This window comes from Gracilinanus agilis, chromosome 2, assembly GCF_016433145.1.
Source record: "Gracilinanus agilis isolate LMUSP501 chromosome 2, AgileGrace, whole genome shotgun sequence".
In the NCBI taxonomy this organism is placed as follows: domain Eukaryota; kingdom Metazoa; phylum Chordata; class Mammalia; order Didelphimorphia; family Didelphidae; genus Gracilinanus; species Gracilinanus agilis.
Genome location: NC_058131.1, coordinates 634180462 through 634192571, shown reverse-complemented (window position 1 = coordinate 634192571; position 12110 = coordinate 634180462).

The following is a 12110-nucleotide window of genomic DNA, read 5'->3' as shown; positions in this document are numbered from 1 at the left end:
GTATAAAGACTGATTTTCAGCTATGATCCTTTGATTTTCCTTTTTGGTTTGGTCTATCTGATTTTCACAGCTTCCAGCTGGTCAATTCTAGTCTACAACTTGCTTATTATTTCATTTGATTTCTTGCCTCTTTTTCCATGTGGGTGATTTTGTTTTTTAAACTGTTATTTTCTTTTTGAATTACTTTTGTTTCTTTTTCCCACTTTTCTTCCCATTTTTTTCTTCTTTCTTTTTTACTTGGTTCTTAAACTCCTTTTTGATTTCCTCAAGTGCTTGTGACCAATTTCCATTTTTTTGGGAAAGTTTGGATGTGTTTGCTTATTTGCCACTTTCTGCTGTTTCTGTATTTTACTCTTTTTCTCCATAGAAATTATCCAGGGTCAAAAGTTTTTTCTGTTGGTGTTGATTTCTTTTGCTACTTATGGACTGAGATTCCTATGTTTGTGGACATAGCTTTCTTAGCTGTCTCACAGAATTTTGTGTTGATAGTGTCTTCCACGCAATTCGTCCTTTAAAGAGGTTTGCCTGGAGGCTCTTTTTTCCAGTCCCAACTGCTTCCACTGTGGCCAGTCTTGCTTCTGCCCAAGCTCCACACTCACTTCCCAGGCTCCGTGCTCTTCAGCCTTGGGTCCCAAATCTCTCTGCTGAGGCCTTGCACTACCCTTAGGGGTAAGTTTCAGCCAGCCCTTGAGAATTTAGAGATTGCCAGGCCCTTGCCTTGCTCTGACTCTGGTTGATAGGTGGTGTGGGGGAGGGGTGATTAGCCAATGCTTTGATAAGTGTAATTTTACCCCCTTATAGCATGGATTTCCAAATTCTGCCTACCTTTAAGGCTATGCCCCACAGGAGAGCCCCTTTACTCATCTGATTTTGATTTCTGTCCTTTTGAGACACTTTGCTGTGATTAGTTGTGAGAAGAGTCCAAGAGTTCCTCCTACTCTGTGGCCATCTTACATCTGACCTTCCATTTGTGTAGCTTCTAAGGAAAATAATTGTGTCCATAATAAGTGCAGCTAATAGCTTTTAACTTACACTAATTTTGTGGAAAGTGCACTATAGACAAGTGCTCTGTGGGTAACTCATTAAACAAAGAGAGAAGGTAGAAAAACTGGTATAGTTCTAAATTTTAATTTTAATCAGCATACAACGTGCTGAAATTTTAGTCCAGGAGTAGGAAATTTACTGTAGTAGTAGGAATTTAGAAATTCCATTTCTAAGAAAAATGATCAACTTAAAAAAGCCCCAAATCATACATTAAAAATCTAAACATCACCCACATTTTAAAAAATTTTAGTATCATTAATAAATGTAAAATGTAAAAAAAATTTAGTATCAAACATTTTAATATGTCAGAATGACTTCACTGCTGACTCATAATTTAAGAGTTGAGAGACTTTCAAAAGAAAAAGTGCCATGTTGAACATCTCTGCTATTCTGGTGGGTTTGAGAAGGATGGTACTGTCTTAAGGTCAACTCTTCCAAGCAGGGTTGGAGGGCAGTTGCATGGGGGTAATATGTGGAAGATGAAGCTAACTGCTAACTCCCAAGAGTCTGGACAAAGAAAATATAATCCTATTTATAGATTATTAGAGAAATTTCATAAGATCAGAAACTGAAATTCAACTCCATCTAATTTGACCAGTATTCATTGAACATCAATTCTGTTTAAGAGAGACTTCCACTCGAGAATCTTAAAAAACACATTAAAAAGTAAATATGAAGTTTTTTTCTGGTGGAATGTACTTTGAGGCAAGGGAGGCACTAAATGGTGTAGCAATGATAGTTCTCTCTGATTTGATGAAAAACTTAGTTCTAAACAATTTGTTGGTAATGAGAACATGAATGTGAATTAGGCTTTTTATATTTTTTTCCAATTATATGTAAAAATTTTAATGTTCATTTAAAAATTTTTGAGTTCTAAATTCTCTCTCTTCCTCATTCTTTTCCACATTCACTGAAAAGTCAAGCAATTTGAAATAGGTTATCATGTGCATTCATGCTAAACATTTCCATTTTAGTCATGTCATGAAAGAAAAATAGACCTCCTCCCCCCCCCTTGAAAACTCCGAAGAAATCTAAAGTTTAAAAAGTATGCTTTTACAATGCTAGAGAATTAACTAGAGAAATGCAAATTAAAAATACTCTGAGGTACCACCTCTCACATATCAGACTGGCTAATATGACAAAAAGAGAAAATGATAAATGTTGGAGGGGATGAGAGAAAACTGGGACACTAATACCCTGTTGTATTCAGCTCTGAACTGATGCAACCATTCTGGAGAGCAATTTGTAATGATGCCCAAATATCCTTTGTGCATATCATTTGCTCCATCAAAACCACTACTAGGTCTGTATTCTAAAGAGATCAAAGATATGGGAAAAGGTCCTGCTTGTACCAAAATATTTATAGCAGCTCTTTTTATAGTAGAAAAGAACTGAAAACTGAAAGTATGTTCATCAATTGGGGAATGGCTGAACAAGTTGTGGTATATGTTTGTAATGGAATACTATTGTGCCATAAGAAATAATGAACAAGAAGAAAAATCCTAGAAAGACTTACATAAAGTAATGCACAGTGAAGGGAGCAGAACTAGGAAAACATTATACAGTACAACATATATATATATGTATATATATATATATATATATATCAATAATGTATGATGATCATCTGTAAATGATCTATTATCAACCATGCAAGGATCCAGGATAACTCCAAGGGACTCATGACAAAAAAGGCTTTCTACTATCATAGAAGGAACTGATGTAGTCTGAATGCAGATTGAAGCATATCATTCTTTACTTTTTTTCCTCCACGAATTTTTATCTAGTGTGTCTTGTTTAACAGCATGATGAACATGGAAAAATTCATTGTACGATAACATAAGTACAACTTATATCACATTACCTTCTGTTTGGGGGAGCATCAGTTCACATAAGTTTTCCAGGTTTTTCTTGAACCATTCTGCCCATCATTTCTTATAAGTTTTTTTTTTTAAAATAGTCGACCAAAGATGACTCCTCTAGTAAGGTTGAGTCAAATTCATTTAATTGAATTGAGGAAAAATGGGGATAGACTTTAAAAAAATGAAAGTACTTGAAATGTGACAATGAAAAAGGATGCCTGAAAATAGATACTTTTCATTTTTACGTATTTCTTTAAACATTTATTAAAAGCTACTGTTCCAGTTTTTTATCTTAAAAAGAGATAATACACTAATTTATCTCACACTGTTTTATGGAAAATAACTCATAAAGTTTAAGGCATTCTGTCTAACTGTAGTATATTAATAGGATACTACAGAGGATATAAAAGAAATACAAAACATATAATATAGAGGGCACAGTGGGTACAAAACAAATGCTTCCCAAATTGTAAAGCACTATATCTAAATGTAATGTATAATTAGATTCTTGAGTAATACATGAATGTACAAAATAAGATAATGTAAGATAATAAGGAGCCATCTAGTATCTAACTGAGGAATTAAGACTTATACAAATAAAAACCCTAGAGAATACTTCTTATTTGGTCACCAGTTCGAGGCAAGCTTTCCCTTAGCAATTGAGTAAATCCCTTTATTTTACAGAGAAGGGAATTGATGTAAGGCGAGTCAGTGGTTTGCCCATAATCACACACTCAGTGACATAGCTGGGAACAGGATCCTGTCCATCTCCTTCATTTCCTTCTTCCTCTCCTCTTCCTTTCTCTTTCTGTTGCTCCTATATCAGATAAGAACATTTAGAATTAAAAGGGCATTAGAAAATATTTGGCAAAACCAATAATATTGCAGATAAGGAAAGTGGGGTTTAGAAAAGTTAAATGATTTGCCTATGGTGACCCAGTCAGTTAGTAGGAGGGTCAAAAATTTAAGTGTTAATAATTTTCTTATAGTATTAATTATGAGAATTCAGATTAGAGATGGATGGAGTCTCATCCACTTGATAATAAAGTCACTTTTCTAGTTGTAACAGTATTTCTCAGCTAGAAGGAATAATCTTTAAGACAGTATCTGCCTAAATGCAAAATGTGTTTAAGTATATGCTTCAGATGGATCACCTTGAAGAAAAAAGAGCAAAACTAGATGAATCTTGGGTGCTCTTCCAGCTCTGAATTTTTGTGATTCTGTGATAGTCAAATTAAGTTTGCTAATCAAAAGCAGCCATGATTCCAGGTGGTTATATAATGCTCTATATGGGCACAACTCACCAGACGAGGAGACCATTGACTTCTAACTGATTTCCTATGCTGATTAGAGGGAAAAAATCTAATTTTGCTAACATTATGGAAGAATTTACTGAATGCACACTAATTATGGGGTGGTGATTTTATGCTGTTTAAGGGATAAACTTATTTTTTTGTTACTCCCCCTTCCTGTGACAGTTTAAAGAGTCTTAGAAAAATGAATCACAGTGCTATTTTCTATCCTGCCTAATTTTTAGATACAAGAGATATCAGTTTTTTCTCTATTTTCCTTTTGTTAATTTCTTTTGGCCTTGAGAAGACTCTGAGGCAAGCATGCAAATAGATTGGGTATTAACACCCAGTAGACCCATTTTCAAAATAAAGATGGTAATCAGAAGAGGAAATGGAATGAAATGTTCTTAGGGACTGAGAATGACAGCGAAAAAGTTCTTTCTTCAGGCTGATTTGCTACTGTGATTGCCTGTTTAAATGCTCTGGGTCGTGCCACTGAAATGCTCTTTATGTGATTTATAAGCTCTTACTGCCCTCAAGGTGGAATGGAAGACCTATGTTTTCTCTTTGGACAAGACCATTTTCTTTCCATCCTTCTGAAGTAGACAGATGCTAAGAGTAGAACAAATTAAAGAACCTTTGGTATTTCATTTATCTTAACCTCATTTTTCTCATTTGTAAAGTGAGGGTATTTGGACAAGGTAAATCCTGAGGTATCTTTCATCTCCAGGTCTTATGAGACTATCAAAATATAATACCAATAAAAAACTGATAGTACCACAATAATGTCTCTTTTTTTTTTAATGAGAGAAAAAATACATATTATATCCCAAACTCTTGTTTAAGTGGAGAGTTTTGGTAACTGCTTTATTCTTGTGTTTATTTTAGGTGGGTCTTAACATCCAACAGCATTTCTCCTGTATGGGATAGAAGAGGTATAACTGGCACATGTGAATCTGAAATATGAGCAAGAGTCTGTGTTGAGTTGCGTTCCATTGTCATTAATCTGACAATCTGTTCCCCATTGGTTTCATTTACTCTCAGATTCTTGACCTCTTTGCTTCCCTGGGATAAGTTTTCAATTTTGCTACTGTGCCAATCTCCCATTCATGTGTGTGGACATAGGCTGCATGCTCAACACTATAGCTCCTGTTCCTGATGGTTGACAAGACTGGTCTTTCCATCCTCTGATACTCAGCATTCACATCTCTGGAACCATTTCTCTATTTTCTCTGCCACTGACTAAAAATGAGAAGAATGAAAATACTCGGAGCTGATTGGGACATTAGGTCTTCCTCAACAACATCTTCTTTTTGTTGGTGTGGAAACTGAACCCTAAAGAAGTTCAGTGATTTGCCCACTGTCAAGTCAGGATTTGAACTCAGGTCTTTTGAGTCCACATGTAATACTCATTTTATGACTTTGTAATGCTGCTACTCTTAACACCCACCTCTTGTTCAAAGTCTAGTATGCTGTATGCTAACAGTTCACTCTTATCTGTCTCACACAGACATCCCAAACATGATGTCTTTGGTTTTCCTTCTTATCTTGAGCTATTAAAGGACTTTATTAGCTTAAAGGTCTATTGGAAACAGCAATGTGACAATATGTTAAAATTATTTTGGTTATTTCTTGGAAATAACGGTAGTAATAACAGATAGATTTACGTTCTCTTCCTTTAAAAAAGTAAAGCATATTATTTTTTAAAATGGATGGCCATAAGCTTTCATTAGCATTATAATATTTTCAGAAACAAAAATACTACTGAATTTGTATCTTGAAAATTCAAGGTTTTACATGATTTGCTAAACTAATAGTGATAACTCTGTAGATGGGCCAGTTTTGCTAAACACCATTTTGACTTTAAGCTAAAAATATAAACACTTAAATATGTTTGGAACCATCACAATTGAATTAATTTATCTTCTTGGGCAACACACATCCTCAAATCATTGTTGTCTACATCCAAACAAATACTGGAGAGTTTTAGTTCTCAGATTTATTTTGCTAATATTGCTTTGTGTCTCACAAGCTTCATAGTGTACAAGTCCAGAAAGAAAAAGACTTATCTCTAATTATTATAATAATTATAATAACATCATAATTCTAATAATAATTATACTATAATAAAATATTATAATAATAAACAATAAATGATTAAATTAAATTAAATTAAAATAATAAAATATAATATACAATAATATGATAATTATAATAATAAGTCTAATTATTATATTAATGATAACAAACATAAGGGAATAAATGACAAAGCAAAAAAAAAAGATATAATGAAGAATTGAAAATGTCCCAAAAAGTAACATAAATATGTTAGGTTATCCCAAGAGTACTGTGACTGTATTAAAGTCTGAGAAAATGGGTCTTTACCTTTTTTAATAGTCTCCAAATCACCTCGCATAGTGAAGATACTCAATATTTGATGCATAATGGAATCTGGTGTTACACTCTTAAAATTTTAGGCTTGAAAGATAGGACTATGGAGATAGGATAAAGAATTTTGGAGTGTGAGATGCCTTAGTGATCACTTCATCTTATCTTCTCATTTCTGATAGCAAAAAGGAAGACCTGATAGAAAAAGATGCTCTGAGGTCACAATTCAGTAGTGTTTCCACTATTTCATACTAACATTCTGTCATTTATTTGCTATCCTAATACTTTTTTATTTGTTGCTTAAAAACTAAATTTGTTCTATGCAAAAATGTAGGTTGAATATTATAGAAAATAAGTATTCATTGAGGACTATGGCATGCTTAACTGTAGTACTAGAAATAGAATGTGGCATATCCATATGATCTCTGGATGGACATGAACAGTAAGAAAAGAGCATTTCTGAATCTGGCTCCTAAGTGCAAATTATGTAAATCAATTGCAGTCTTCTAGAGTTGAGTATCCTTAGTGTCCTAATTATTTTATGCAAAAATTCAAGTGTCTAGAGGGAGAGAGTACAGTAAAATCTAAGAGAAAATGTGCTTGGAACTCCACAGTGACCAAGCAGTTAAATTAAAAGGAACTGAATGAATTTTAGAGTTGAGTCCTTACTCAGTAGAATCTGTCCTCAATTTAATAACTTTGATCAATACAATGATCATTCACAATTTGAAAATACTCATGATGAAAAATGGTATCCACCTCCACACAGAGAATTGGTAGACTCAAGTGTAGGCTCAAACATACTTTTCTCTTTCTTTTTCTTGTATTTTTTAAACACAACTAATGCAGAAATATATTTTGCATGACTTCATAAGTATAATGGATATTATATTTCTTACCTTCTCTAATATGGAGAAGGTGTGGTGGAAGGGACTGAAAAAAATTGAATTTTTAAAAATAAGCTGTCTTCACTAAGGTTTCTTATACCATTCCTAAGGAAAGGCTGTGGCAGTTGTATATGCCCAAGCCAGTAGGATTTTCTTGATTTTCTGAGAGAGCAAACACTGTGTCCAAAGAAAAAAGATATATTCCACTTTTGAACTTTGGTTTTAATAAATAGAATAACAGCTCATTGAATAAATGAGTGTTCTCAGTAAGCTCCCAGACAGGCTTTCTCTCTCATGAAGTTAACATGTTGAAAGTAGTCTGATAATGGTTTCATCTGCCTATTTTTTTTAAAGAAAGGATATGTGTTCAATACATTGTTACAGTGTGAGAAGAGGGAAATGAAAGAAAGCAAGAAATTATGATCTGGCCTCTTCCTTTGCTGGGAATGGGTTTTTGTACCATAACTAAATAGCTCCATATGGGACCTTTCATTTCATAGAATTCCAATTCCTTTGTAATTTCTGGGATCAATGGAACTGCCAACTTTGTTCTACAGATTGACCAAGGCAAGTAACTTATTACAATGATTAATCTCTTACTGTAGCTAGGAGCATTAGTTTTCAATACTTTAGAAAATTCCATGCTAGGATTGTGTCTTCTCTGTTTTCTGAAAAATCTCCAGCATAATTGATAAAGCATTATGTTCCAGAAGTGTGACTCAATAAATCTTGAATAATAGGAGGATAATGAGATCACTCCTGGCCATATTTCACAAAATGAAGCAATAAATTGATGTATACTTTGTTTTTACAAATTAGCATCAATCTCTTCATGATGTCACTGAGCATTTTTGCTTACTTCAATACAAAATCCATGTTACTGCATTTTTAAATATGTAAGCTTCTGTTGACTACTCCTTCCTTCTTCAAACTATTTTGTCTCTTGTTTCCAGTGATGCTAAACTATGTTTGAGTTCATGTCATTGAAACCAAATTTACCTCTATTGATTGCCGTTTATGTTTCTCTTAAACTGGCTGCCCTTCCTCCTTTCAATAAAATTTATTCCTTTCTGCCACTTCAGTTCTACAGTAGAGGGAACATTGTAGAATATGTTAAACATGAGACTTGAAGTCAAAAGACCTAAATTTGAGGACTGATTCTAACACTTTTTATCTATGTGGTCATAGAGAAGTTATATAATTTGTCTGAACTTCACGTTTTGTGGTATATAAAAGATGATATGATTGAGAAAACAAAGATTTAAGCTTCTGAGCATATCAATTTATTAAGAAAAGCATGCATGCCAATTGTCTAACAAATTGGGGCCAGGACACTCAGCTTTAGCAATGGACCTAGAATATAAGGGAAGGGGACAGATTTTTATGAATTTAAAACAATTAAATAAGATCAATTAATTTAAAAAACAACAACCAAGATACAACCTGGGATACAAAATAATTTGGTTTTTTTTCTGATTTCTAATTGGAGGAAAGATTAGGGACCTTCCAAGTTGGGAGGGGGAAAGTAAATAGGTATAATTCCTTGAAATCAGAAAAAAGATGTCCCATGCTCCCCAAGTATCTGTATTCAATCAAAGTAAGATGGAAATAATGACTAATAAAGCCAGTAGGGGGTCAGTTTTCAGAGAAGATATATGCTTTCCTTGAGATGTACAATTTTGAGAAATTTCTTTGCATCAAACTTTGGAGAGGTGGTCCATCTTCTGAGTCGTGCAGGACTAGATTCAAATACTATAGCAAGATTTTCTCACAGTTTCCATAGTTGAACATAGTTTTCTCACAAGGCAGAAATTAGACTATACCCATAACTGAATAAAAAGGGAACTGAGCTAGTTTCAGAATTGAGTCACAAGATGGAGTCAGCGCAGTTCATTCAATCCTCCCTACCACTTGTGGTTCTGATCCTCTCAGTTTCTTCTTAAAAAATGATGATAACAATATTTGTATTCCTTCCCCAACATCCTATTCCAACATCTCATCTTAGCATGAAAATGAACTTGGGTTCACTAATGTAATTTCAGCTATTTAAGCCACAGCAGGTACTACTCAAGTAGAAGGGCTTCCAGGATAGTCTTTAAATGGATTAGCTATTGTTTCACAATAAAAGCTGTTTGGAGAGATTCATCACTGGGATGTTGGCCACTAGGATTTAAATTATTATGGCTACAAAAAGTAATGAAAAGGCTTACTGAAAAGTGTAGAAATCGTGATCTCTGCCAGAAGGATCATAGATTCATAGATTTAGAACTGTGAGGGATATGAGAGGTCACCTAACCCAACCTCCTTGTTTAAAAGATGAGGAAACTAAGGTCAAGTCACTTGCTCAAGGTGAAACATAAAGGAAAACCATTGTCCTTTGACACAAAATCCAACATTATTTCTACTACACAATGCTGTGTTTTGGAATTCCTTCAGCAATAAAACATCTGGAGTTTACTTTAAGAAGCCCTTCCTGAACTGTACAAGGAAAGCCCTTTGCTAACTACAAAGTTCTTTATGTGTCTACTATTTTCTTATTATGGAAGTTTCCATTTCCTAGAATATTTTATTATTCAAAGTTGCATAGTTGGCTCTTTTCTCTATATACATCTTTTTTTTCCTGGAGATTTCATCAACTCCTTTGCTTTCAAGTATTAAGCCTATAGATTCAGTTACTGACTCCCACCCAAATGCATACCTCTAGCTCAGACTCTCGTACTAATCCTATATTCCTGTTTCTTCATTTGCCTGCTAGACATTTCCACTTAATATCCTACTACCAAGTCTTATTCCTGTTTCTAGGTATCTTGTTCCTCTTAAATCAACAATTCCAGGAATGAGAAGGGTTGATGACTTTACCAGAGCACCTAAGCTACTAGCAAAAGGAACCAACATGAAGGTCTCTCTAAAGACCGATTTAGTGGCTTCCTATTAACACCACGAAAAGTATTAAAACCACTCAGCTTGTCAATTAAAGTCACATATAATCTAGGTTCCAATATTCCATGTTATTGCCCTTTATGCATCCTGTGTTCTAGACAAATTAGCCTATTAGCTATTCCCCAAACCCATTTTCCCATCTTCTTCTACTGTCCCTTTTACAGGCTAGTCAGTATACGGAGAATTTCCTCCAACTTCACTTTTACCTCTTAGAAGACTTAATTTCTTTCAAGGCTCAATTTGAATACCATTTCCTATAGGAAACCTTTATTCATCCTTCTCATAGTTAATGTTCTCTCCCTCTTCAAATTCTATTGAATTATCTCTTTAAATGTTATAGAATTCCTTTCCTACCTTCCATAGCAGAATAGAAGATCCTTGAGATATCTATTTTTTTATTCTTTGTATCTTTAGTGCTTAGTACGGTGCTTTCATACAACAGGCACCTAAAAGATACATGCTGAATTGAATTGTTGAACCAGTTCTTACTTGGGAAGTGTCTAAGTCTTTCACTATCCAGATGACTCTCCTTGCATACAGTAAAGTTTGTCAGTGATCTTTCTAAAATCTAAAATCAAAGATTTAACACTATGCTCCAAATGTAGTCTGACTGGGGCAGAAAACAGTAGGGCTGAGGCAATTAGAAGTTGCAATCTTCCGATTGAGATAAAAGATCTCACAACTAGCTTTCAATTATATATATATATATATATATATTTCAATTTCATATATGCTGTCCATTGTCCAAGGACTACCTTACCTGCGTGTCTTCAGCTCATTTCTGTTATTTTTTTAAAATCCTTACCTTCTGTCTTAGAATACATACTAAATATTGGTTCCAAGGCAGGAGAGAGATAAGGATTAAGCAACTGGGGTTAAGTGAATGGCCCAGGGTCACACAGATAGGAAGTGTCCACTTAGCTGCTCCCTCTCTATTTGTTATTTCCACCTGTTTCCTTTCTTTTCCTTTCCTGTTTCCTTTCAGTCTTATACTTTACTATCTATCCCCTACCAGATATTTTCCATTACTTTTATTCTAGTACCTGACTGATTATTCTGCTGCCTTGGCATCAGGACTTCTTGATTTCTGAGTCAAGGTCAGAGAATTTTCTGTCCCCTCCACACTATCTTTATACATTTAAAAATTAAACTTGCTTTTCTCCAAAACTGCTTACTTCCCCTAGATCTTCTATTTAAGCCAGTGTCATCTCCATTCTTCCATTCATCAGTAGCTGAGCCTCAATTTCAGTTTAATTCTCTTCCATTGGTCCCTACATATATTTGGTCACCAAATGTAGCAAATTCTTTTTTTTTTTTCAGAATCTTTGGCATCTTTTATAAAACATCAGTCAATTTATTCATGGGTCCAGGATTGGGATAGGAGAAATGGAGTTGGCATCAGGAAGGTCAAAAGACAGATTTACAGGCAGACACAAAGGTCCTCATGCTGATCAGTGACAAAGTTTAATGATTCGGGGTGCATTCTTATAGAGAAAATGACCCAGGCTAAGGGATTAGATAAGCCTTTTGCAGGGACAGTGGTTAGTAATGATTTACAAGATAGAGACAATGGATTTAGATTACCTCAGTTTTTCTAAACAGAGTTTTCTGTAGGTGATAATTCAATATGTTAATGTGTTACCATCTAACAGAGTTTCTCATAGAATTCCTGCATCAGTAATTTTTTGGAAGGACAT